Source organism: Eleutherodactylus coqui, chromosome 7 (genome assembly GCF_035609145.1).
Source record: "Eleutherodactylus coqui strain aEleCoq1 chromosome 7, aEleCoq1.hap1, whole genome shotgun sequence".
Classification (NCBI taxonomy): Eukaryota; Metazoa; Chordata; class Amphibia; order Anura; family Eleutherodactylidae; genus Eleutherodactylus; species Eleutherodactylus coqui.
The window spans coordinates 201,329,010-201,357,001 of record NC_089843.1 but is presented as its reverse complement, the minus strand read 5'-3'; the positions used below and the strand labels follow the sequence as shown (position 1 = coordinate 201,357,001).

The 27,992-nt window shown below is 45.7% G+C and overlaps 3 non-coding genes and 1 pseudogene across 3 annotated transcripts; all 4 read left to right on the top strand.

The window, feature by feature from the left end:
- Positions 1 to 798: 798 nt before the first annotated feature.
- LOC136574006 (U2 spliceosomal RNA) lies at positions 799 to 987 on the top strand. Its single transcript, XR_010786187.1, has one exon. It is a non-coding gene; the product is annotated as a U2 spliceosomal RNA (small nuclear RNA).
- An 8,026-nt stretch (positions 988 to 9,013) lies between these two features.
- LOC136573921 (U2 spliceosomal RNA) lies at positions 9,014 to 9,200 on the top strand. The gene has a single exon (XR_010786124.1). It is a non-coding gene; the product is annotated as a U2 spliceosomal RNA (small nuclear RNA).
- Positions 9,201 to 16,960: 7,760 nt separating this feature from the next.
- Positions 16,961 to 17,129, top strand: LOC136574037 (U2 spliceosomal RNA; annotated as a pseudogene).
- Positions 17,130 to 25,106: 7,977 nt separating this feature from the next.
- Positions 25,107 to 25,297, top strand: LOC136573879 (U2 spliceosomal RNA). The gene has a single exon (XR_010786094.1). It is a non-coding gene; the product is annotated as a U2 spliceosomal RNA (small nuclear RNA).
- The last annotated feature ends 2,695 nt before the right edge of the window (positions 25,298 to 27,992 follow it).

Genomic DNA, 27,992 nt, shown 5'->3' with positions numbered 1-27,992 from the left:
GGTTTGTACGTATGAAATGGTGCGAATACGACTTGAGGAAACCAGTTGCTTTCCAAATCCCTAAGTGGTATGAATGGACAGCATGTTTTGTGGCGAAGTTTGAGTTGGATGACTGTGAAGTGAATGTACTAAAGAATAAGCGAATGGTTAAACGAATGATTGAGAGTAAGGACGAGATGTCTGATATTAATTCTGTTAGCAGAGTGAATGTGGAGAGAGTGTGGAAGAAAGTGCGGATGGATGGGATGAGCAATAGGCAGAGTGAGATTGTATGGCAGAGTCTGCATGGCGTGTTACCGGTGCGAGAGTTTCAGCGTGTGAGAGGTTTGGTGAGGAGTGAGAGATGTCCAAGAGAGGGGTGCGGTGGATGTGAGAATGTGGTTCATTTATTTTGGAATTGCAGCCATGCACAGAATGTGCTGCGGAGACTTGGCTCGTTATGTAAGGAGATAACAGGAGTTAATTTCATGTCCTTTGAGTTAGTTATGTTTGGTTTAGGTGCGAGAGGCAGTGTGAGAGAGAGACTGTTGTGGCTGTTTATGGCGTGCGTGAAGGAAGTGTTATGGGATGTAAGGAATGTGTATGTGTTCAAGAGGAAGGATGTAAGTGAGAGGGACAGCGTGCGAATGGTGTTGGGGAAATTATACTTTATTTATTTATGGGACAAAAGACAGGATGGAGTCGATGCGGAGGGAATATGGAAGGTTAAAAAATGGATACAATTAGTTGATTTGTCATGATTTGTAATGTATTTATGTTGTATAAATGTGATGGATTTATTATGTTGTGAATAAATAAAAACCTTTGGTTATAAAAAAAAAAAAAAAAAAAAAATCTGTTCTTATCAGTTTAATATCTGATACGTCCCCTATCTGGGGACCATATATTAAATGGATTTTTAGAACAGGGAGCTGGAAAAAGAGCTTGCTCTGTCCACTCCACGCATTGACCTGGTATTGCAGTACCTCCAGGACCGGTGCACCCCCTTTCCTCCAACCGTTTCCAAAAGCAGAAAAACAAAACCGACGAGCAAGAGGTGCAGCGCAGCTGTGGCGGCGGCTGCTGCTACCACCACCACCCAAGCACTTTGATTGACACTCAGCCCGTCTGCTCGCAACATTGTATCCACTGAGCAGCTGCGTCTGCCAGAGTGTGCACAGCACAGGTACAACTGGAAGCAAAACAACACACACACCAGTTCATATGGCAGCCGCACTCTATAGTTCGTACCTACCGCTGCGCTAATAGCCAAGTTGGAAACATCGGGCAGGCACAGCGTATCCTGGCAGCCTGCGTCTGTATGCTCCACGTATTCGGGTCATGGGTGTATGTGCAGGGGGCCCGGAGCCCTAGGGGGCCCATAAAGTCTCTCTTCCCCACATTGTAAACCAATGCTATCAATGAAGCTTTATAGTTTGGGGGCCCAGTTCCAGACTTTGTACTGGGGCCCCGCAGCTTCAAGTTACACCTCCGGATCAGGATAATGCTAGGCCATTCCAACCAGCCTGTGTGTGTGACCTGCAGTCGCTGGTAGTCGAAAAGCGGCCGGCCCCGGATGCGCGCTTCAGAGTGGACAGACAGCAGCGGACCCCCAATCACACAGGCCCAAGGCTTGCTATGTAGCACGGAATACCTCATTGGACTGCAGCACTCCACGCGGGCTGAGATACACGCTCCACGTGGGATGGGCAGTATTCGTCCATGAAGATCCAGGCCAACGTTTAGAGATGGAGCAACACTCGGGGAGCAAAGAACTCCAACGAACGGACGTCTACTTTACAAGGATGTATTGCTTTATTCAATGCATGGACACAGAAACAGTTCAACCGCTCGATTACAGACCGCAGTCAATACAGTAAAGAAAGAAATGTGTCTGTTTAATGTAAACTTGCATGGAGCTCGTTTGTCAGCCACTGACTGACTGAATGCTGAAACGTGGTCTAACGTTACATGCACCACCAGGGATAAGGCCTTGCCTATAAGCATTCCCCAGCTGGCAAAAACGGAACCTCCCTGCCTATTCCTCACCATGGAAGAACGGAACCTACCTTTTTTTTTTAAAAAAAGAAAGCCACAGCAGCAGCCAACTCGATTTTGGTAGGCCGCTGTCTCCCCCTTGTGTGCTGCATAAAAAATGCACTCCACTAAAAATAACATTGATCCACGAAATAGAGCGTAGGGAGAGAATGAGGCTTCAAGATGAGCCGTCAGGCTATGATAAATTGTATCACACCTGGGCGATATGGATAGATGCCCGGAGCTCACCCCTATTTACTAGGTGGTTACAGACAGGGACATGTGAGTAACACGTTTAAACCACAATCGTAAAGAGAAACAACAATCCCGGAGCCCGCCCCCCCCCCCTTTTTGTTTTATTTTCTCTTTCTCCCGTGTCATAGATACCTACCATCCCTTACCACTCCCCCCCTTACCCTCCCCTCATTCCCCTGTTTGTAGACCTTATAAAATATCACAGACAAACATGATATAGTTCAACTCGAAATTGATTTATTAAGTTTCATTGTCAAAGTTAATTTTACATTGCTTTGAGATAAGGCAAAAGTTTCCCCCCCTCCATGAAACCAATAAAACCTATATTGAATAAAATAAAAATGATGCAGTTACCGGTAGTTCTGCAGCTTCTTGGTGGAAATAAAGACCATCTCCCGTCTCCCAGCTGCAGCAGAGACTGACTGAAATGGCTGCCAAGCCCGGTATTAATGCTTCTAAATTGATGACATCACAAAGGAGTGACATCATCAGCCTTCCAAACACCTGGCTCAATTGCATACAGTATGTATGTATGTATGTATGCATGTATGTGAGTCTATCTATCTATCTATCTATCTATCTATCTATCTATCTATCTATCTATCTATCTATCTATCTATCTATCTATCTATCTATCTTTATTAATTATGTAGAATATAGATATGGATTATTTCTAAATTACAGATTTTGTAGATATAGATTAAAGATAGATTTAAGATTGTTTGTGTGTGTATGTGTGTGTGTATATAAGTGTGTGTGTGTGTGTGTATATATATATATATATATATATATATATATATATATAGTGTGTGTATATATATATATAATGTATATATGTAAAAAAAATATAAAATCTGTAGTTATGTATGTATGTATGTATGTATGTATGTATGTATGGCGGGAAAAAAAGGCCTGCTGTATGTTAAAAAGGCCTGCTGTATGTTTTTAAGTTCTTCGGATGACCATGCCGCTCTAATATTCTCCTTACTAGGGTCTACTAATGCTGGCCCAGGGGAAGGCAATAAAGCCCTATGGGGCCGAAGCCAATTTCCCTTATTTTAGGTAAAAAGTTTCCATCCGTCCCTACTCGAAATGCGGCTGGCCGAAGAGATCCCTCCAACCGACCGGCCGACGCACCTTCAGAGACAAACTAGTGCTTGCTTCTAGTGTCATCGCCGGCTTAACCCTCGTTTGTAGGGAGCTGACGAGTCCTGCAGCAGCAGGCTCTGCAAGCCTAGGATGCGTGAGCTCGGTGCAAGAGGAAGGACTGAGGGTGTGAGGCTGGGCGCGGTTGAGAAGGCGTGGGGCGGGGCTATGTAAAGTTTTACAAGCTCTCCCCGCTGCCTGGGTGCATTGTGGGTGCGCCCAGAGTGCTGGCTGAGCGTGTTGCCTCAAGCCTTAGAAGTGGAGTTGGGCGGACCGGGCTACAGGTGAAACCCATTTCGGGTTATCGCTTCTCGGCCTTTTGGCTAAGATCAAGTGTACCTGGTACAGGCGGTCTTAGTCAGAAGGTAACTCGGGTACCCCTCTCCTCTGCCTGGCGGGATCGCCCACTCCGGTGGGCTTCACCCGCCTGCTGCTATCGGGGAGAGGGATTAGTCCCAGGGTAAACGGGTTGCGATCCCCCTGCCTCTTCTGGTCTCCGGGCCAGAGGAGGGCGCTACTATTGTTGAGTCACAAAGCGGTTTTGTGACTTCCCTTCTACAAACATGGGCGAAAGCCCACAAGAAATACCGGCATATGCGCGGATTAAGAACACAGTACGTGTCTCTTTTACGAATAGTGCGGATACACGTGGCCTGAGGTATGTGGTTGAGGACGTGCTACAAGGAGTATTTAATGTGCAAAAGAGAGAGATTCTAGCGATCCAAGACTACCCCAAGCGACGGATCTACGACGTCACCCTAACTGAAACTGGCATATTTCGAGATCTGGTGGCGGCCATCCCAGAGAAGAAAGATCCGAAGCTTGCGGGTGTCTTGCTGGTCGAGCACGTCCTCGACATAACTAAACTCGTGGTGATTAAGATGTACTCTCCTTACATTGACGTGAAAGAGGTTGAGGCTTTCCTATCACGATATTTTAAATCCGTCAGATGTATGGGAAAAATTATGAACGAGTTTGGCATCTGGACCTCGAAGTGGCGTTTCCAGGCCACGTGTATAAGTGACCCCAGTTGGCCGGGGGGAGTGATCTTACCGCCCGCGCGTTTTAAATTGGGCAAAGTGAATGGCGACCTGTACTTTGCGGGAATGCCCGACTTCTGCAGGGTTTGTTCAACATACGGTCACCAAAAAGAAAACTGTGCGAGTACTTGTAAGAAATGTGGGGGCACTGATCACGAGACAAGCGAGTGCAAAAAAGGCAAAGGTTGTTATTTCTGCGGCAGTGTTGGTCACCTCTACACGTTTTGCCCCCACAGAGCACAGAAGACGGAGCAGCAAGGGCGACCCGGACCGAAGGAGCAGCCAGGGCAGCCAGATGACCAAGCAGCACCCCCCCAGGGAGAGGAACCTGAGGAGATGGAGGTCTCCAGTGGACCCCCCCAGACCGGTAAGGAACAGCGGAGCATAAAGAGGAGGGTGAGTGACCGGCGGACAGGCTCTCCCTCCCGGGAAACCGGTGGAGGTGGTAGAGCCGGGGAAGCCGGTCCAGGCCCTCCCAAGATGCCCGCTCAAGCGGTGCCTGAGGTGGAGGACCCAGGGGGCACGGCGGCAGCAACACAGAAAAGGCGGAAAGGCTCGGGAGGCAGGCTCTATTCGGAGGTGGTGCAGGGGGGAACCCCGGAGATTCCGACTCAGTTGGAGGACCCTGGGGAAGTACCCCCTGCGGTGTCAGCCCAGAAGGCCCCTCCCCCTCCCTGCCAGGAGGGGGCGCGGGGTGCCACCTCCGAGGGCAGAGATACATGCGAGAGCCGAGTACCCACCCCGGCGGAGGGGTCAGATATGAGCACGGGAGCTGGCCTGCCAGCCCCCTTGGAGTTCCCAGTAGAAATAGAATCGGTATGGGACTTTACGCAAATCCCTCTCTCGGGCACCGTAGGGGGTCCACTAAGCGAGGTAGGTTCCTCTCCAGCATCGACATTTACGATGGACTCGGATGCGGGGGGGTGTGAGAGTGTCAGCGAGGTCTTTGGCTTGCCCGGGGACTTCTGAGCAGAGACCCACACATTTCCTAGTCCCCCATGGCTGCTCTATCGGGACTCACGTTCAACGTCAGAAGCATCGAGAGCCACGTGAGGAGGGTCGCCCTCTTCAACTACCTGACGATTTTCGCTGCCTCCGTCTTTTTCCTGCAGGAGTGCGGGATCCCGCATAGAGCCCAGTACAAAAAATACCAAGAGGACTGGGTACATGGACCGTCGGTCTGGTCCGGCTCTAACGAGACCAGATCGGCGGGGGTCGCCATTCTTTTTAAAGGAAACGTTTTAATTGACGTTATTAACGAAATTTTACCAGGCAGAATTTTATTGGTCAAAGCTTTTATTAACGGAGTAAAGTGGCAGTTTTTAAATTTTTATGGTGCAACAGATAAAAACACCCGAGCAGAAATGTTAGAGATTTTACCCCTCTTTTTAAACGATTCAGATCCTCTCATTTTAGCGGGAGATTTTAATTGTATTTTAAAGGGGGAACGCCGGCTTTCAAGCTCAGTGAGCAGAAATTATGATAAAACCTCAGCCTTGCTAAAAAACATCATCTCAGACGCCAAGCTCACTGATGCTTACAAAAAATGCAACCCCAGCGCATCAGAGGAAGCCGGCGTTACCTGGAGCAACAGACTGTGCAGCTCCAGGATCGATTTTATGTTCTGCTCTTATCAAGTACTGCCTTTTAGATGTGACCTTTTTACCAATGTTTTCTCGGATCATAAGCTTTTATATTTTAAAGTTGATTCAGTTTTAAAGAGAAAATCCGGTAAGAATGCCTGGAAGTTTAACGTGTCCCTTTTAGAAGATCCGCAGGTTTTATCTGATTTTATCACTTTTTATAAAGACTGCAGGCGAGTAAAAGATCCCAACACTCCCACCAGCCAGTGGTGGGAGAAGATGAAACTGAAAATAAAAACATTTTTTATTAAGGTTGGGATCGCTAAAGCTAAAGCAAAACGTACATTTTATTCTAATCTGAATACTCGCCTGCAGACCCTGTATAAGTTCAGAGAACATGATATAGAGGTGGACCACGAGATCATCGAGGTGAAGAAAGAGATCGCCCGGTGCCTGGAGCAGAGGGGAAAAGAAATTATATTCCGTTCGAAAGTGCAACATCTGGAGGAGAACGAGACCTGCTCCAGGTACTTCTTCAAGAAGATAAGAGACAAGCGGACAGTCCTCGATGATCTCGATGGCACCAAGGACATACAGGGTATTTTAAAGAAAGTGTATGGTTTTTATGCGGATCTTTTTAATACTAAACCTGTTGACAGTGATTTTATGAATGACTCGTTGAAGGAGATTACCGACGTTTTAGATCCTGGTTCTCGTGAGATTTTACTAAGGGACATCACAGAACAGGAGATTTTAGACACTATTAAAAGTTTTAAACCAGGTAAGGTGCCTGGGCCCGATGGTATACCCATAGAGTTTTATGTCACCTTTTTTGGTATTTTTAAGGATGACCTTTTCTCCCTTTTTACTGAGGTTTTTATGTCTAAAGCCCTCCCGGGGTCCTGGAAGAAGGGTGACGTGTCTCTTTTATACAAGAAAGGAGACAAGACGGACATCAAGAACTGGAGACCGATCACCCTTCTGAACAGTGACTACAAAATAATGGCCAAAATATGTGCAAACCGCCTCAAGACCGTAATAAGCAAAGTTGTACACCCCAACCAGGTCTGTGGGGTGCCCGGGAGGGCAATATGGGAGAATCTTAACCTGATCAAAGATTGTATTAGCGACACAAAATCAAGAAGCGGAAAAATGGCAATTTTAACCATCGACTTTGAAAAAGCCTTTGACCGCGTGTCGCATTTTTATCTTTTTAAGGTTTTAGAGAGAATGGGTATACCGGAAGGTTTTTTATTGTCTTTAAAAGCGTTTTATAACAACTGCACGAGTAGAATTTTAGTCAACGGTTTTAGGACACAGGAAGTGCTTTTAAACTCCGGGGTGAAGCAGGGGTGTCCCTTGTCCCCACTACTTTTTATATGCGCACTAGAGCCTCTTTTATGCACCATACGGCGGGACAAGCAGATCCGTGGGATCCCCCTGCCCGGCGGCGGGGGGATCGAGGCTAAAGTAGTGGGGTACATGGACGATGTGGCAATCCTCGGAAGGGACACCCTGTCGATCCAGAAGGCTATTAGACAAATTGAGTTTTATTGCTGCGCCTCGGGTTTTAAAGTCAATTTTAACAAAAGTAGTGTTTTAAAAATCGGGGACCTGCCCTTGCCAGATGTCCCCATTCCTGTGTCCGACTCGGTGCAGATTTTAGGAGTCTCCTTCAACGAGGATAACAGAGGTCTTAACAGCTGGGACTTGGTGGCACAAAAAATCAATAAGAAAATCTGTATGTGGAGCATGCGGCAGCTGACCATGGAGGGGAAGGTTTTAATCACCAAATCTGTGATTTTACCGATTTTATTGTACCTGAGTTTAGTGTTTCCCCCTCCTGGCAGAGTTTTTAATAAAATTGTTAAAGCATGCTTCACATTTTTATGGAGCTCCAAGATGGAGAAACTAAGCAGGGAAATCGTGATGAAGCCGAAGGAGATGGGAGGAAAAGATTTCCCTGATTTTAAAGCCTTTTTATATACAAAGTATTTTAGTTTATGTATTGGTGCTCTTTTTAAAAACCACTATTGGTCCTATTTTATCCGGTATAACACAGGCTATTTTATGAGGAGGAACAATTGGTTCAAGACGGTTTTAAATTCCCCTTACTCTTTTAATCTGCCCGGAGAATACAAGATTTTAGAGAAAATAGCGATTTTATATGATTTTACTGGCAAAAGCCCACAAGTTTTAATGAATAGTAAAGTCATTTTAAAGGATATTAAGAAAAGTGGTTTTTATGTTCAAGTAAGTAATTTTAACGAAAAACAAAGCAAGGAAACTTGGACAATGGTTAATTATTATATTTTTAATTCACAGAAAGATCTGGCCTGGAGCTGCGTCCATGACTGTCTTCCATGCCGGGCATTCCAGCATCGTAGAGGTTTGACCAACACTGCCGCGTGCCCAAGACCAGGATGTGCAGGAGAAGAGACGACGACCCACCTGATGTGGACCTGCTACATAACAAAGAGAATATGGACTAAGATGTTGCCGCTACTGATTAAAATAACAGGACTTAAGAGACTAACATTGGATGCCGTCCTGTATGGATGCCTGGAATGCCCCACACGGACTCAGAAAATTATGGCATGGAAGATGGTCAATTCGGTCAAAGCAGCTCTATGGAAATCCAGAAACATTTTAGTTTTTAAACATGAAATTTTAACTGTGAAGGACATTTTAGCCATTACTCTTAATGAGATGCACCAGTACTTTTTAGTGGATAAGAAAAATTTCCCAGTTTTAGCGAGAAAATGGCTTTTAGCAGAATGGAGCTCCATAATATGAAGCCACCAAGGGCCCTTTTATGTGATATTAACTTGTTCTGTATTTTAACATGTATTATACGTAGACAAATGTTTTAAATGGTATGTTTTAATGTGTTATTAATATGTTTTAATGTACTATTGACAAACATTTTTAAAGTCGTCTATGTAAATATGTGTTGTACAAATAAAAACGCCCCCCCCTTGTGGAGGGTTTGTCAACTTAAAAAAAATCTGTTCTTATCAGTTTAATATCTGATACGTCCCCTATCTGGGGACCATATATTAAATGGATTTTTAGAACAGGGAGCTGGAAAAAGAGCTTGCTCTGTCCACTCCACGCATTGACCTGGTATTGCAGTACCTCCAGGACCGGTGCACCCCCTTTCCTACAACCGTTTCCAAAAGCAGAAAAACAACACCGACGAGCAAGAGGTGCAGCGCAGCTGTGGCGGCGGCTGCTGCTACCACCACCACCCAAGCACTTTGATTGACACTCAGCCCGTCTGCTCGCAACATTGTATCCACTGAGCAGCTGCGTCTGCCAGAGTGTGCACAGCACAGGTACAACTGGAAGCAAAACAACACACACACCAGTTCATATGGCAGCCGCACTCTATAGTTCGTACCTACCGCTGCGCTAATAGCCAAGTTGGAAACATCGGGCAGGCACAGCGTATCCTGGCAGCCTGCGTCTGTATGCTCCACGTATTCGGGTCATGGGTGTATGTGCAGGGGGCCCGGAGCCCTAGGGGGCCCATAAAGTCTCTCTTCCCCACATTGTAAACCAATGCTATCAATGAAGCTTTATAGTTTGGGGGCCCAGTTCCAGACTTTGTACTGGGGCCCCGCAGCTTCAAGTTACACCTCCGGATCAGGATAATGCTAGGCCATTCCAACCAGCCTGTGTGTGTGACCTGCAGTCGCTGGTAGTCGAAAAGCGGCCGGCCCCGGATGCGCGCTTCAGAGTGGACAGACAGCAGCGGACCCCCAATCACACAGGCCCAAGGCTTGCTATGTAGCACGGAATACCTCATTGGACTGCAGCACTCCACGCGGGCTGAGATACACGCTCCACGTGGGATGGGCAGTATTCGTCCATGAAGATCCAGGCCAACGTTTAGAGATGGAGCAACACTCGGGGAGCAAAGAACTCCAACGAACGGACGTCTACTTTACAAGGATGTATTGCTTTATTCAATGCATGGACACAGAAACAGTTCAACCGCTCGATTACAGACCGCAGTCAATACAGTAAAGAAAGAAATGTGTCTGTTTAATGTAAACTTGCATGGAGCTCGTTTGTCAGCCACTGACTGACTGAATGCTGAAACGTGGTCTAACGTTACATGCACCACCAGGGATAAGGCCTTGCCTATAAGCATTCCCCAGCTGGCAAAAACGGAACCTCCCTGCCTATTCCTCACCATGGAAGAACGGAACCTACCTTTTTTTTTTTAAAAAAAGAAAGCCACAGCAGCAGCCAACTCGATTTTGGTAGGCCGCTGTCTCCCCCTTGTGTGCTGCATAAAAAATGCACTCCACTAAAAATAACATTGATCCACGAAATAGAGCGTAGGGAGAGAATGAGGCTTCAATTTTCTCTTTCTCCCGTGTCATAGATACCTACCATCCCTTACCACTCCCCCCCTTACCCTCCCCTCATTCCCCTGTTTGTAGACCTTATAAAATATCACAGACAAACATGATATAGTTCAACTCGAAATTGATTTATTAAGTTTCATTGTCAAAGTTAATTTTACATTGCTTTGAGATAAGGCAAAAGTTTCCCCCCCTCCATGAAACCAATAAAACCTATATTGAATAAAATAAAAATGATGCAGTTACCGGTAGTTCTGCAGCTTCTTGGTGGAAATAAAGACCATCTCCCGTCTCCCAGCTGCAGCAGAGACTGACTGAAATGGCTGCCAAGCCCGGTATTAATGCTTCTAAATTGATGACATCACAAAGGAGTGACATCATCAGCCTTCCAAACACCTGGCTCAATTGCATACAGTATGTATGTATGTATGTATGCATGTATGTGAGTCTATCTATCTATCTATCTATCTATCTATCTATCTATCTATCTTTATTAATTATGTAGAATATAGATATGGATTATTTCTAAATTACAGATTTTGTAGATATAGATTAAAGATAGATTTAAGATTGTTTGTGTGTGTATGTGTGTGTGTATATAAGTGTGTGTGTGTGTGTATATATATATATATATATATATATATATATATATATAGTGTGTGTATATATATATAATGTATATATGTAAAAAAAATATAAAATCTGTAGTTATGTATGTATGTATGTATGTATGTATGGCGGGAAAAAAAGGCCTGCTGTATGTTTTTAAGTTCTTCGGATGACCATGCCGCTCTAATATTCTCCTTACTAGGGTCTACTAATGCTGGCCCAGGGGAAGGCAATAAAGCCCTATGGGGCCGAAGCCAATTTCCCTTATTTTAGGTAAAAAGTTTCCATCCGTCCCTACTCGAAATGCGGCTGGCCGAAGAGATCCCTCCAACCGACCGGCCGACGCACCTTCAGAGACAAACTAGTGCTTGCTTCTAGTGTCATCGCCGGCTTAACCCTCGTTTGTAGGGAGCTGACGAGTCCTGCAGCAGCAGGCTCTGCAAGCCTAGGATGCGTGAGCTCGGTGCAAGAGGAAGGACTGAGGGTGTGAGGCTGGGCGCGGTTGAGAAGGCGTGGGGCGGGGCTATGTAAAGTTTTACAAGCTCTCCCCGCTGCCTGGGTGCATTGTGGGTGCGCCCAGAGTGCTGGCTGAGCGTGTTGCCTCAAGCCTTAGAAGTGGAGTTGGGCGGACCGGGCTACAGGTGAAACCCATTTCGGGTTATCGCTTCTCGGCCTTTTGGCTAAGATCAAGTGTACCTAGTACAGGAGGTCTTAGCCGGAAGGTATCTCAGGCACCCCTCTCCTCGGCCTGGCGGGATCGCCCACTTCGGTGGGCTAAACCCTCCTGCTGCTATTGGGGAGAGGGACTAGGTCCTCGAGTAAACGAGTTGCGATCCCCCTAGCCCGCTTGGCCTTGCGCCAAGTTGAGGAAGATTTACAACACCGGGTTGTAAAAGCGCTATTGGGAACCATGGGTGCGGACCCTGGTTCCATACCGGCATATGCACGGATTAAAAACACCTTACGAGTGGTTTTTAACAATGAAGCGGCGGATACACGTGGCCTGAAGTATGTGGTTGAGGACGTGCTCATGGGCGTTTTTAACATACAAAAGCGAGAGATCTTGGCTATACAGGATTACCCCAAGCGAAGGACATATGATGTTACCTTTACGGAGAAAGGTATTTTCCATGATTTGATTGCAGCAATTCCTTCCAAAAAAGATCCACGGCTTGAGGGGGTCCAACTGATTGAGCACGTCCTGGATGTGACTAAACTCGTAGTGATTAAAATGTATTCTCCCTACGCAGATCTGAAAGAGGTTGAAGCGTTCCTGGCAGGCTACTTTAAATCAGTGAAGTGTATGGGAAAAATTATGAACGAGTTTGGCATTTGGACATCCAAATGGAGGTTCCAGGTCACGTGTATTAATGACCCTGGTTGCCCAGGGGGTCTAAAATTACCGCCCGCTCGTTTTAAACTGGGAAACGTGAGTGGCGACCTCTATTTTGCGGGAATGCCAGCCTTCTGCCGCAACTGTAAAAAATACGGCCATGAAAAAGACAGTTGCGGCGTGACCTGCAGGAATTGTGGTGGTTCAGAGCACGAGACGAACCAGTGCCCTATGGCAAAGAAATGTGATACATGCGGCAGAGTTGGTCATCTTTTTTTTGAGTGTCGCCATAGGGCACGGAACACGGAGCAGCAAGGGCAGCAAAGGAAACCAGCAGACCAAACCGCACCCCCCCAAGGAGAGGAACCGGAGGATATGGATACCACCAGCAGACCCCCCCAAAACGAGGAAGGTAAAGCCAAAGAGCAGCGGCGTACTAAGAGGAGGGCTGCAGATAGGCCGATGGACTCCCATCCCCAGAACCTGGGGCCAGAGGGGAGTCCAAATGAAGCCGGTCCCAGCCCGCAGGACACGCCGGCTGCGGGGGTACCCGAGGCAGAAGACCCCGGGGGAGACGCGGCGGCAATGAAAAGGCGGAAAGGCTCAAGGGCCACCCTGTACTCGGAGGTGGTACGGGGGGGACCTAAGGAAGTACCTGCTGGCGCAGCGAAACCGGACGGTCCCCCTAAGGTGCCATCCACCAGTGCCCCTCCCCCTCCCTGCCAGGTGGGGGACCCAAGGGCAACCTCCGAGGAAGTGGCCACGAGCCGAGTACCCACCCCTGCAGAGGGGAAACATGAACAACAAGAAGCCGACTTGCCGACCCCTGGGGTGGACACGCTACCCATGGCATCCATCTGGGATTTGTCGGACATTCCTGCCTCGGGTGTCCTGGGGGGTCAGCTAAGTGATGGGAGTTCCTCTCCAGCATCATCTTTGTTCACTGTGGATTCGGATGCGGGGGGGTATGAGAGCTCCAGCGGGGTCTCTGGTTTAGCCGGAGAGTGTGGTTTTTAAGTTGAGCACCGTGGAAGGATATGTCACCATCCTTAAACCCACTCTATGATGGCGGACCTTTCATGTCTCACTTTTAACGTAAGAAGCCTCGAGAGCAAAGTGAGACGGGCTGCCCTGTTCAACTATCTAACCATTTTCGCTGCTTCCGTGTTCTTCCTGCAGGAATGCGGCATCCCGCACAAATCCCAATATAAGAAATACGAAAAAGATTGGGTGCACGGTCCATCAGTCTGGTCTGGATCTAACGAGTCCAGATCAGCAGGGGTCGCCATTCTTTTTAAAGGGAACGTTTTTATTGAAAATTTTTATGAAATTTTACCAGGCAGAATTTTATTGGTCAGAGTTTTATTAAATGGTATTAGATGGCAGTTTTTAAATTTTTATGGTTCTCCAGAAAAGAAGGTGAGAGCAGAAATGTTGGAGATTTTACCCCTTTTTATTAACAGTTCTTATCCCTTAGTTTTAGCTGGAGATTTTAATTGTGTTTTAAGGGGGGAACGCCGGTTCTCTAACTCCGTAAGCAGGAACTATGACAAAACTGCCAACATGCTCAAAAACATCGTATCAGATCACCTGCTTACGGATGTTTTTAAAAAATGCAACCCGCTTTTACCAGAAGAGGCCGGCGTGACCTGGAGCAACACCACCTGCAGCTCCAGGATTGATTTTATCTTCTGCTCTCACCAGGTACAACCTTTTAGATCTGATGTTTTTACCAACACATTCTCTGACCACAAGGTTTTATTTTTTAAAGCAAACCTTGCCGAGAGAAGGAGAACCAGTAGTGCCTGGAAGATGAACGTGTCCCTTCTACAAGATCCGCAGGTTTTATCGGATTTTATTACCTTTTTTAAAGAGTGCAGACGGGCAAGAGATCCCAACATTCCCACCAGCCAGTGGTGGGAAAAGATGAAAATCAAGATTAAGGATTATTTTATCAGGGTTGGGATCTCCAAAGCCAAAGAGAAACGGGCCTTTTATTCTGATCTAAACACCCGTCTGCAGACCCTGTACAAAATGAGAGAGCATGACATTGATGTGACTCGAGAGATTTTAGATGTAAAGAAAGAGATTGCCAAATGCCTGGAGCAGAGAGGTAAAGAAATTATATTTCGCTCTAGAGTTAAACACCTTGAAGAAAACGAGACCTGCTCCAGGTATTTTTTTAAGAAAATCACCGATAAAAAATGTGTTTTAAATGAACTGGACGGAGTCACAGATGTACAGGGTCTTTTAGGAAAGGTACATGGTTTTTATGCGGATCTTTTTAGCACCAAGAGTGTGGATGTAAGTTTTATGAAGGACTCATTAGAGGAGATTACTGATGTTTTAGATCCTGTCTCACAGAGTTTTTTATTACGTGATATCTCGGAGCAGGAGATTTTAGACACCATACGTAGTTTTAAACCAGGCAAGGTGCCTGGTCCGGATGGTATACCCATCGAGTTTTATGTTACGTTTTATGGAATTTTAAAAGAGGATTTTTATTCTCTTTTTACAGAAGTTTTTAATTCCAAAAGCCTCCCAGGGTCCTGGCGGAAGGGTGATGTGTCTCTGTTGTACAAGAAAGGTGACAAGACAGATATCAGAAACTGGAGACCCATCACCCTTCTAAACGCCGATTACAAGATCATGGCCAAAATCTGCGCCAACAGACTGAAACAGATAATACATAAAATTATACACCAAAACCAAGTCTGTGGCGTCCCTGGGAGGGCGATTCACGATAACTTAAACCTTTTAAAGGACTGCATCAGCGACACGAAGTCAAGGCATGGCAAAATGGCCATTTTATCCATAGACTTCGAAAAAGCCTTTGACAGAGTGTCGCACTTTTATCTTTTTAAGGTTTTAGAGAAGATGGGTATACCAGAAGGCTTTTTACTGTCTCTAAGAGCCTTTTATGAAAACTGCACGAGTAAGATTTTAGTGAACGGTTTTAAGACGCAGGATGTCCTTTTAAAATCCGGAGTGAAGCAGGGGTGTCCCTTGTCCCCACTACTTTTTATCTGTGCACTGGAGCCTCTTTTATGCGCATTACGGAAGGACAAGCAAGTTCGTGGCATCCCCCTACCGGGTGGGGGGGGGTGTCGAGGCTAAAGTAGTGGGGTACATGGATGACGTTGCGGTGCTCTGCAGGGACACCCTCTCAATTCAGAAGACTTTAAAACAAATTCAGTATTTTTGCTGCTCTTCCGGTTTTAAAGTGAATTTTAATAAAAGCAGTATTTTAAACATTGGAGACATGCTTTTAACGGACATTCCTGTACCGGCTTCCGATACCGTGCAGATTTTAGGTGTCTCCTTTAATGAGTCCAACAACGGTTTTACCAGTTGGGACTTGGTGGCACAAAAAATAAACAAAAAGTTGTGTATGTGGAGCATGCGGCAGCTGACGCTGGAGGGGAAGGTTTTAATTACAAAAATGATCTTTTTACCCATTTTATTATATTTAAGTATGGTGTTTCCCCCTCCAGACCGGCTGCTGAAGAAGATCACAAAGGCATGCTTCACATTTTTATGGAACTCCAAAATGGAAAAGCTCAGAAGAGAGATAGTTTTAAAACCCAAAGCCATGGGGGGGAAGGATTTCCCTGATTTTAGAGCTTTTCTTTTAACGAAATATTTTAGCATGTGTCTTAACGCTGTTTTTAAGAATCACTACTGGTCGTATTTTATTCGTTTTAACACAGGTTATTTTATGAGAAGACACGGGTGGTTCTCCACGGTTTTAAATTCCCCCTATTCTTTTAACCTGGCGAGTGAGTACACGATTTTAGCCAAGATAGTGATTTTATATGATTTTAGCGGAAAGACGGTGCAATACCTTTTAAATAGTAAAAAAACATACAAAGATATAAAGGAAAGTGGTTTTATGGCTCCTGCAAGTAATTTTAATGAAGAGAGAACAAAAGAAATATGGAAAATAGTTAACGACAACTCTCTTTTTAACCCACAGAAGGACCTTGCCTGGAGCTGTGTTCACGAGTGTCTTCCATGCCGGGCATTCCAGCATCGAAGAGGGCTGACCAACTCTGCCGCCTGCCCAAGACCTGGATGTCGTGAGGACGAAACAGTGCAACACATCATGTGGACCTGCTATTTTACTAAACTAATATGGACTAAAATAAGCCCTCTGATGACCAAAATCACCCGGATAAGAAGAATAAAGATGGAGACCGTGCTATATGGATGCCTGGAATGCCCCACGAGGACCGAGAAGATAATGGCATGGAAGATCATTAACTGCGTGAAGACGGCTCTGTGGAAGGCCCGAAATATTTTACTGTTCAAACATGAGGTTTTATCAGTGCAGGACGTTTTAGCGATTTGTCTTAACGAATTATATGATTATTTTTTAATAGACAAGAAAAACTTTCCAATTTTATCTAGAAAATGGCTTTTAAGCGAGTGGAGTTCCATAATTTGATGCCACCAAGTGCCCATTTTATATGTATTTGTATTTGTATTTAAAGAGTTTTTTTAAGAGCATTTTACGTTTTAAAATGTTCACAGAAATGTTTCTTTTTAATGATGATTGTAAAACTCTTTGTGTAAAATAAAGCCACCCCAGCAATGGGGATGTTAACTTAAAAAAAAATCTGTTCTTATCAGTTTAATATCTGATACGTCCCCTATCTGGGGACCATATATTAAATGGATTTTTAGAACAGGGAGCTGGAAAAAGAGCTTGCTCTGTCCACTCCACGCATTGACCTGGTATTGCAGTACCTCCAGGACCGGTGCACCCCCTTTCCTACAACCGTTTCCAAAAGCAGAAAAACAACACCGACGAGCAAGAGGTGCAGCGCAGCTGTGGCGGCGGCTGCTGCTACCACCACCACCCAAGCACTTTGATTGACACTCAGCCCGTCTGCTCGCAACATTGTATCCACTGAGCAGCTGCGTCTGCCAGAGTGTGCACAGCACAGGTACAACTGGAAGCAAAACAACACACACACCAGTTCATATGGCAGCCGCACTCTATAGTTCGTACCTACCGCTGCGCTAATAGCCAAGTTGGAAACATCGGGCAGGCACAGCGTATCCTGGCAGCCTGCGTCTGTATGCTCCACGTATTCAGGTCATGGGTGTATGTGCAGGGGGCCCGGAGCCCTAGGGGGCCCATAAAGTCTCTCTTCCCCACATTGTAAACCAATGCTATCAATGAAGCTTTATAGTTTGGGGGCCCAGTTCCAGACTTTGTACTGGGGCCCCGCAGCTTCAAGTTACACCTCCGGATCAGGATAATGCTAGGCCATTCCAACCAGCCTGTGTGTGTGACCTGCAGTCGCTGGTAGTCGAAAAGCGGCCGGCCCCGGATGCGCGCTTCAGAGTGGACAGACAGCAGCGGACCCCCAATCACACAGGCCCAAGGCTTGCTATGTAGCACGGAATACCTCATTGGACTGCAGCACTCCACGCGGGCTGAGATACACGCTCCACGTGGGATGGGCAGTATTCGTCCATGAAGATCCAGGCCAACGTTTAGAGATGGAGCAACACTCGGGGAGCAAAGAACTCCAACGAACGGACGTCTACTTTACAAGGATGTATTGCTTTATTCAATGCATGGACACAGAAACAGTTCAACCGCTCGATTACAGACCGCAGTCAATACAGTAAAGAAAGAAATGTGTCTGTTTAATGTAAACTTGCATGGAGCTCGTTTGTCAGCCACTGACTGACTGAATGCTGAAACGTGGTCTAACGTTACATGCACCACCAGGGATAAGGCCTTGCCTATAAGCATTCCCCAGCTGGCAAAAACGGAACCTCCCTGCCTATTCCTCACCATGGAAGAACGGAACCTACCTTTTTTTTTTAAAAAAAGAAAGCCACAGCAGCAGCCAACTCGATTTTGGTAGGCCGCTGTCTCCCCCTTGTGTGCTGCATAAAAAATGCACTCCACTAAAAATAACATTGATCCACGAAATAGAGCGTAGGGAGAGAATGAGGCTTCAAGATGAGCCGTCAGGCTATGATAAATTGTATCACACCTGGGCGATATGGATAGATGCCCGGAGCTCACCCCTATTTACTAGGTGGTTACAGACAGGGACATGTGAGTAACACGTTTAAACCACAATCGTAAAGAGAAACAACAATCCCGGAGCCCGCCCCCCCCCCTTTTTGTTTTATTTTCTCTTTCTCCCGTGTCATAGATACCTACCATCCCTTACCACTCCCCCCCTTACCCTCCCCTCATTCCCCTGTTTGTAGACCTTATAAAATATCACAGACAAACATGATATAGTTCAACTCGAAATTGATTTATTAAGTTTCATTGTCAAAGTTAATTTTACATTGCTTTGAGATAAGGCAAAAGTTTCCCCCCCTCCATGAAACCAATAAAACCTATATTGAATAAAATAAAAATGATGCAGTTACCGGTAGTTCTGCAGCTTCTTGGTGGAAATAAAGACCATCTCCCGTCTCCCAGCTGCAGCAGAGACTGACTGAAATGGCTGCCAAGCCCGGTATTAATGCTTCTAAATTGATGACATCACAAAGGAGTGACATCATCAGCCTTCCAAACACCTGGCTCAATTGCATACAGTATGTATGTATGTATGTATGCATGTATGTGAGTCTATCTATCTATCTATCTATCTATCTATCTATCTATCTATCTATCTATCTTTATTAATTATGTAGAATATAGATATGGATTATTTCTAAATTACAGATTTTGTAGATATAGATTAAAGATAGATTTAAGATTGTTTGTGTGTGTATGTGTGTGTGTATATAAGTGTGTGTGTGTGTATATATATATATATATATATATATATATATATATATATATATATATATATAGTGTGTGTATATATATATAATGTATATATGTAAAAAAAATATAAAATCTGTAGTTATGTATGTATGTATGTATGTATGTATGGCGGGAAAAAAAGGCCTGCTGTATGTTTTTAAGTTCTTCGGATGACCATGCCGCTCTAATATTCTCCTTACTAGGGTCTACTAATGCTGGCCCAGGGGAAGGCAATAAAGCCCTATGGGGCCGAAGCCAATTTCCCTTATTTTAGGTAAAAAGTTTCCATCCGTCCCTACTCGAAATGCGGCTGGCCGAAGAGATCCCTCCAACCGACCGGCCGACGCACCTTCAGAGACAAACTAGTGCTTGCTTCTAGTGTCATCGCCGGCTTAACCCTCGTTTGTAGGGAGCTGACGAGTCCTGCAGCAGCAGGCTCTGCAAGCCTAGGATGCGTGAGCTCGGTGCAAGAGGAAGGACTGAGGGTGTGAGGCTGGGCGCGGTTGAGAAGGCGTGGGGCGGGGCTATGTAAAGTTTTACAAGCTCTCCCCGCTGCCTGGGTGCATTGTGGGTGCGCCCAGAGTGCTGGCTGAGCGTGTTGCCTCAAGCCTTAGAAGTGGAGTTGGGCGGACCGGGCTACAGGTGAAACCCATTTCGGGTTATCGCTTCTCGGCCTTTTGGCTAAGATCAAGTGTACCTGGTACAGGCGGTCTTAGTCAGAAGGTAACTCGGGTACCCCTCTCCTCTGCCTGGCGGGATCGCCCACTCCGGTGGGCTTCACCCGCCTGCTGCTATTGGGGAGAGGGATTAGTCCCAGGGTAAACGGGTTGCGATCCCCCTGCCTCTTCTGGTCTCCGGGCCAGGAGAGGGCGCTTATTTATTGTCTATCACAAAGCGGCTTTGTGATTTTACCACCTCTTAAAAAATGGGCGAGGGCCCACACGATATACCGGCTTATGCGCGGATTAAGAACACGATACGTGTCTCTTTCTTGGACAGTGCGGACACACGTGGCTTGAAGTATGTGGTCGAGGACGTGCTTAAAGGGGCGTTTAACGTGCAGAAACGCGAAATACTAGCAATACAAGACTACCCCAAGCGTCGGATCTATGACGTGACTTTTACTGAAAACGGCATTTTTCGTGATTTGGTGGCAGCGATTCCGGAAAAAAAAGATCCGAGGCTTGAGGGTGTCTTGCTGGTCGAGCACGTCCTTGACATCACTAAACTCGTGGTGATTAAGATGTATTCTCCCTACATTGATGTGAAAGAGGTCGAGGACTTTCTGCTACGTTATTTCAAATCTGTCAGATGTACGGGAAAGATTATGAACGAGTTTGGTATCTGGACCTCAAAATGGCGTTTCCAAGCCACGTGTGTAAGTGACCCCAGCGGGCCCGGGGGAGTGATCTTACCGCCCGCGCGTTTTAAATTAGGAAAAGTGAATGGCGACCTATACTATGCGGGAATGCCTGACTTCTGCAGGATTTGTATGAAATACGGTCACCAAAAAGAGTCTTGCGCAAGTACATGTAAAAAATGTGGGGGCACAGACCATGAGACAAGTCAATGCAAGAAAGGAAAAGGGTGCTATTTTTGCGGCGGTGTTGGTCACCTCTACACGTCTTGTCCCCACAGAGCGCAGAAGGCGGAGCAGCAAGGGCGACCCGGACCGAAGGAGCAGCCAGGGCAGCCAGAGAACCAAAAAGCGCCCCCCCAGGGAGAGGAACCTGAAGAGATGGAGGTTTCGGGTGGACCCCCTCAGAAGGCAGGTATGGAGCAGCGGAGCATCAAGAGGAGGGTGAGTGACCGGCGGACAGGCTCTCCCTCCCGGGAAACCGGTGGAGGTAGCAGAGCCGAGAAAGCCGGTCCAGGCCCTCCCACGATGCCCGCTCAAGCGGTGCCCGAGGCGGAGGACCCGGGGGGCACGGCGGCAGCTACAACAAAAAGGAGGAAAGGCTCGGGCGGAAGGCTATATTCGGAGGTGGTGCAGGGGGGAACGCCGGAAATCCCAACAGGGATGGCGAGCCCGGAGGAAGTACCCCCTGCTGAGCCATCCCGGAAGGCCCCTCCCCCTCCCAGCCAGGAGGGGGCGCAGGGAGCCACCTCCGAGACTACAGAGTCAAGAACGAGCCAAGTACCCACCCCTGCAGAGGGGAACGAGATGGACACGGGAGCTGGCCTGCTAGCCCCCTTGGGAAATCCGGAAGCATTCGAATCGATATGGGACCTCACACAGATCCCTCTCTCGGGCACCGTTGGGGGTCCACTAAGTGAGGTAGGTTCCTCTCCAGCGTCCCCGTTCACGATAGATTCGGACGCGGGGGGGTGTGAGAGTGCCAGCGAGGTCTTTGGCTTGCCCGGAGACTTCTAAGAAGAAGACCAACACATATTCCTAGTCTCCAATGGCTGCTCTATCGGGACTCACTTTTAATGTCAGGAGCATCGAGAACCACGTGAGGAGGGTCGCCCTCTTCAGCTATCTGACTATATTCGCTGCCTCCGTCTTCTTCCTGCAGGAGTGCGGGATCCCGCATAGAGCCCAATATAAAAAATACCAAGATGACTGGGTACATGGACCGTCGGTCTGGTCCGGCTCTAACGAGACCAGATCGGCGGGGGTCGCCATTCTTTTTAAAGGAAACGTTTTAATTGATACTATTAACGAAATTTTACCAGGCAGAATTTTATTGGTCAAAGCTTTTATTAACGGAGTAAAGTGGCAGTTTTTAAACTTTTACGGATCAGCAGATAAGAATGAACGTGCAGAAATGCTAGAGATTTTACCCCTTTTTATTAGTGATTCTGATCCTCTTATTTTAGCGGGGGATTTTAATTGCATTTTAAAGGGGGAACGCCGGCTTTCCAGCTCAGTAAGTAGAAACTACGATAAGACCTCTGCTATGCTAAATAACGTGATTTTAGACCAGAAACTTACTGATGCTTATAAAAAATGTAATCCCAATGCCACAGAGGAAGCCGGCGTCACCTGGAGCAATAAGATCTGCAGCTCCAGGATTGATTTTATGTTCTGTTCTTATCAAATACTGCCTTTTAGATGTGACCTTTTTACCAATGTTTTCTCGGATCACAAGCTTTTATATTTTAAAGTTGATTCAGTTTTAAAGAGAAAATCCGGTAAGAATGCCTGGAAATTTAATGTGTCCCTTTTAGAAGATCCGCAGGTTTTATCTGATTTTATCACTTTTTATAGAAACTGCAGACGAGTGAAAGATCCCAACACTCCCACCAGCCAATGGTGGGAGAAGATGAAGCTAAAAATTAAATCATTTTTTATCAAGGTTGGGATCACCAAAGCTAAAGAAAAACGGACATTTTATGCAAATTTGAACACTCGTCTGCAGACCCTGTATAAGTTCCGGCAACATGATATAGAGGTGGACCACGAGATCATCGAGGTGAAGAAAGAGATCGCCCGGTGCCTGGAGCAGAGAGGAAAAGAAATTATATTTCGATCAAAAGTGAAACATCTGGAAGAAAATGAAACCTGCTCCAGGTACTTCTTCAAGAAGATAAGAGACAAGCGGACAGTCCTCGATGATCTCGGTGGCACCAAGGACATACAGGGTATTTTAAAGAAAGTGTATGAGTTTTATGCGGATCTTTTTAATACTAAACCTGTTGACAGTGATTTTATGAACGACTCGTTGAAGGAGATCACTGACGTTTTAGATCCTGGTTCTCGTGAGATTTTACTAAGGGACATCACAGAACAGGAGATTTTAGAGACTATTAAGAGTTTTAAACCAGGTAAGGTGCCTGGGCCCGATGGTATACCCATAGAGTTTTATGTCACCTTTTTTGGTATTTTTAAGGATGACCTTTTCTCCCTTTTTACTGAGGTTTTTATGTCTAAAGCCCTCCCGGGGTCCTGGAGGAAGGGTGACGTGTCTCTTTTATACAAGAAAGGAGACAAGACGGACATCAAGAACTGGAGACCGATCACCCTTCTGAACAGCGACTACAAAATAATGGCAAAAATTTGCGCAAACAGACTCAAGACCGTAGCAAGTAAAAATGTACACCCCAACCAGGTCTGTGGGGTGCCCGGGAGGAGCATATGGGAGAATCTTAACCTGATTAAAGATGTTATTAGTGACACAAAATCAAGACGAGGTCAAATGGCTATTTTAACTATCGACTTTGAGAAAGCCTTTGACCGCGTGTCACATTTTTATCTTTTTAAGGTTTTAGAGAGAATGGGTATACCGGAAGGTTTTTTATTGTCTTTAAAAGCGTTTTACGAGAATTGCACAAGCAAAATTTTAGTAAATGGTTTTAAGACACAGGAAGTGCTTTTAAACTCCGGGGTGAAGCAGGGGTGTCCCTTGTCCCCACTACTTTTTATATGCGCACTAGAGCCTCTTTTATGTACAATCCGACGTGACAAGCTGATCCGAGGGATCCCCCTGCCCGGCGGGGGGGGGATCGAGGCCAAAGTAGTGGGGTACATGGACGATGTGGCAATCCTTGGAAGGGACACCCTGTCGATCCAGAGAGCAACTAGACAAATTGAGTTTTATTGCTGCGCCTCGGGTTTTAAGGTAAATTTTAATAAAAGCAGTATTTTAAATATCGGGGACCTGCCATTATCAGATGTCCCCATTCCTGTGTCTGAATCTGTGCAAATTTTAGGTGTCTCCTTCAACGAGGAAAACAGAGGTCTTAATAGTTGGGACTTGGTGGCACAAAAAATAAACAAGAAAATATGTATGTGGAATATGAGAAGGTTGACCATGGAGGGGAGGGTTTTAATCATAAAAATGGTGATTTTACCGATTTTATTGTATTTAAGCCTAGTGTTCCCCCCTCCTGGTAGAGTTTTTAACAAAATTGTAAAAGCTGTTTTTACCTTCTTCTGGAGCTCCAAAATGGAAAAACTAAAAAGAGAAATAGTAATGAAGCCAAAAATAATGGGTGGTAAAGACTTCCCCGATCTGAAAGCCTTTTTATATATAAAGTATTTTAGCATGTGCCTAGGCGCACTTTTTAAAAACCACGCATGGTCTTATTTTTTACGCTACAACACAGGTTATTTTATGAGGCGGAACGGATGGTTCAAAACGGTTTTAAACTCCCCTTATTCTTTTAATCTGTCTAAAGACTATACGATTTTAGAGAAAATTGTGGTTTTATACGATTTTACTGGAAAAAGTGCACAGGTTTTAATGAATAGCAAACTAATGATAAAGAGTTTTAAGGAAAGTAGCTTTTATGTCCAAGTCAGTAATTTTAATGAAAGTAAAACAAAAGAAACGTGGAAAATGATAAATAACTATATTTTTAACCCACAGAAGGATCTGGCCTGGAGCTGCATACACGACTGTCTTCCATGCCGGGCATTCCAGCATCGTAGAGGACTGACCAACACCGCCGCATGCCCAAGACCCGGATGTGGAGAAGAGGAAACAACACAGCATCTGATATGGACTTGCTTTTTAACCAAAAGGATATGGACTAAGTTTTTACCCTTGCTTAAAAGAATAACAGGACTAAAGAAACTAACACTGGAAGGAATACTATATGGATGTCTGGAATGCCCCACACGGACTCAGAGAATTATGGCATGGAAGATGGTCAACTCGGTGAAGGCAGCTCTGTGGAAATCCAGAAATATTTTAGTTTTTAAGCACGAGGTTTTATCGGTTAAAGATATTTTATCCATTGCTCTTAATGATTTGTACGAATATTACATTGTGGACAGGAAAAACTTTCCTATTTTATCGAGAAAATGGCTGATCGGGGAATGGAGCTCCATCATATAGTGCCACCAAGTGCCCTTTTATGTGGTTTTTAATGTGAATTTTAACAACATGTAATATAGGTAGACAATTTTTGGAATGTTTTATATGGTATGTTTTAATATGTTATACAATGTGTTTTTAATGTACTGTATGAGCATTTTAATATGTCTGAAAATATGTTGTTAAAATAAAAATACCCCTCGGGGTTTGTCAACTTAAAAAAAAAAAAAATCTGTTCTTATCAGTTTAATATCTGATACGTCCCCTATCTGGGGACCATATATTAAATGGATTTTTAGAACAGGGAGCTGGAAAAAGAGCTTGCTCTGTCCACTCCACGCATTGACCTGGTATTGCAGTACCTCCAGGACCGGTGCACCCCCTTTCCTACAACCGTTTCCAAAAGCAGAAAAACAACACCGACGAGCAAGAGGTGCAGCGCAGCTGTGGCGGCGGCTGCTGCTACCACCACCACCCAAGCACTTTGATTGACACTCAGCCCGTCTGCTCGCAACATTGTATCCACTGAGCAGCTGCGTCTGCCAGAGTGTGCACAGCACAGGTACAACTGGAAGCAAAACAACACACACACCAGTTCATATGGCAGCCGCACTCTATAGTTCGTACCTACCGCTGCGCTAATAGCCAAGTTGGAAACATCGGGCAGGCACAGCGTATCCTGGCAGCCTGCGTCTGTATGCTCCACGTATTCGGGTCATGGGTGTATGTGCAGGGGGCCCGGAGCCCTAGGGGGCCCATAAAGTCTCTCTTCCCCACATTGTAAACCAATGCTATCAATGAAGCTTTATAGTTTGGGGGCCCAGTTCCAGACTTTGTACTGGGGCCCCGCAGCTTCAAGTTACACCTCCGGATCAGGATAATGCTAGGCCATTCCAACCAGCCTGTGTGTGTGACCTGCAGTCGCTGGTAGTCGAAAAGCGGCCGGCCCCGGATGCGCGCTTCAGAGTGGACAGACAGCAGCGGACCCCCAATCACACAGGCCCAAGGCTTGCTATGTAGCACGGAATACCTCATTGGACTGCAGCACTCCACGCGGGCTGAGATACACGCTCCACGTGGGATGGGCAGTATTCGTCCATGAAGATCCAGGCCAACGTTTAGAGATGGAGCAACACTCGGGGAGCAAAGAACTCCAACGAACGGACGTCTACTTTACAAGGATGTATTGCTTTATTCAATGCATGGACACAGAAACAGTTCAACCGCTCGATTACAGACCGCAGTCAATACAGTAAAGAAAGAAATGTGTCTGTTTAATGTAAACTTGCATGGAGCTCGTTTGTCAGCCACTGACTGACTGAATGCTGAAACGTGGTCTAACGTTACATGCACCACCAGGGATAAGGCCTTGCCTATAAGCATTCCCCAGCTGGCAAAAACGGAACCTCCCTGCCTATTCCTCACCATGGAAGAACGGAACCTACCTTTTTTTTTTAAAAAAAGAAAGCCACAGCAGCAGCCAACTCGATTTTGGTAGGCCGCTGTCTCCCCCTTGTGTGCTGCATAAAAAATGCACTCCACTAAAAATAACATTGATCCACGAAATAGAGCGTAGGGAGAGAATGAGGCTTCAAGATGAGCCGTCAGGCTATGATAAATTGTATCACACCTGGGCGATATGGATAGATGCCCGGAGCTCACCCCTATTTACTAGGTGGTTACAGACAGGGACATGTGAGTAACACGTTTAAACCACAATCGTAAAGAGAAACAACAATCCCGGAGCCCGCCCCCCCCCCCCCTTTTTGTTTTATTTTCTCTTTCTCCCGTGTCATAGATACCTACCATCCCTTACCACTCCCCCCCTTACCCTCCCCTCATTCCCCTGTTTGTAGACCTTATAAAATATCACAGACAAACATGATATAGTTCAACTCGAAATTGATTTATTAAGTTTCATTGTCAAAGTTAATTTTACATTGCTTTGAGATAAGGCAAAAGTTTCCCCCCCTCCATGAAACCAATAAAACCTATATTGAATAAAATAAAAATGATGCAGTTACCGGTAGTTCTGCAGCTTCTTGGTGGAAATAAAGACCATCTCCCGTCTCCCAGCTGCAGCAGAGACTGACTGAAATGGCTGCCAAGCCCGGTATTAATGCTTCTAAATTGATGGCATCACAAAGGAGTGACATCATCAGCCTTCCAAACACCTGGCTCAATTGCATACAGTATGTATGTATGTATGTATGCATGTATGTGAGTCTATCTATCTATCTATCTATCTATCTATCTATCTATCTTTATTAATTATGTAGAATATAGATATGGATTATTTCTAAATTACAGATTTTGTAGATATAGATTAAAGATAGATTTAAGATTGTTTGTGTGTGTATGTGTGTGTGTATATAAGTGTGTGTGTGTGTGTGTGTGTGTATATATATATATATATATATATATATATATATATATATATATATATATATATATATATATATATAGTGTGTGTATATATATATAATGTATATATGTAAAAAAAATATAAAATCTGTAGTTATGTATGTATGTATGTATGTATGTATGGCGGGAAAAAAAGGCCTGCTGTATGTTTTTAAGTTCTTCGGATGACCATGCCGCTCTAATATTCTCCTTACTAGGGTCTACTAATGCTGGCCCAGGGGAAGGCAATAAAGCCCTATGGGGCCGAAGCCAATTTCCCTTATTTTAGGTAAAAAGTTTCCATCCGTCCCTACTCGAAATGCGGCTGGCCGAAGAGATCCCTCCAACCGACCGGCCGACGCACCTTCAGAGACAAACTAGTGCTTGCTTCTAGTGTCATCGCCGGCTTAACCCTCGTTTGTAGGGAGCTGACGAGTCCTGCAGCAGCAGGCTCTGCAAGCCTAGGATGCGTGAGCTCGGTGCAAGAGGAAGGACTGAGGGTGTGAGGCTGGGCGCGGTTGAGAAGGCGTGGGGCGGGGCTATGTAAAGTTTTACAAGCTCTCCCCGCTGCCTGGGTGCATTGTGGGTGCGCCCAGAGTGCTGGCTGAGCGTGTTGCCTCAAGCCTTAGAAGTGGAGTTGGGCGGACCGGGCTACAGGTGAAACCCATTTCGGGTT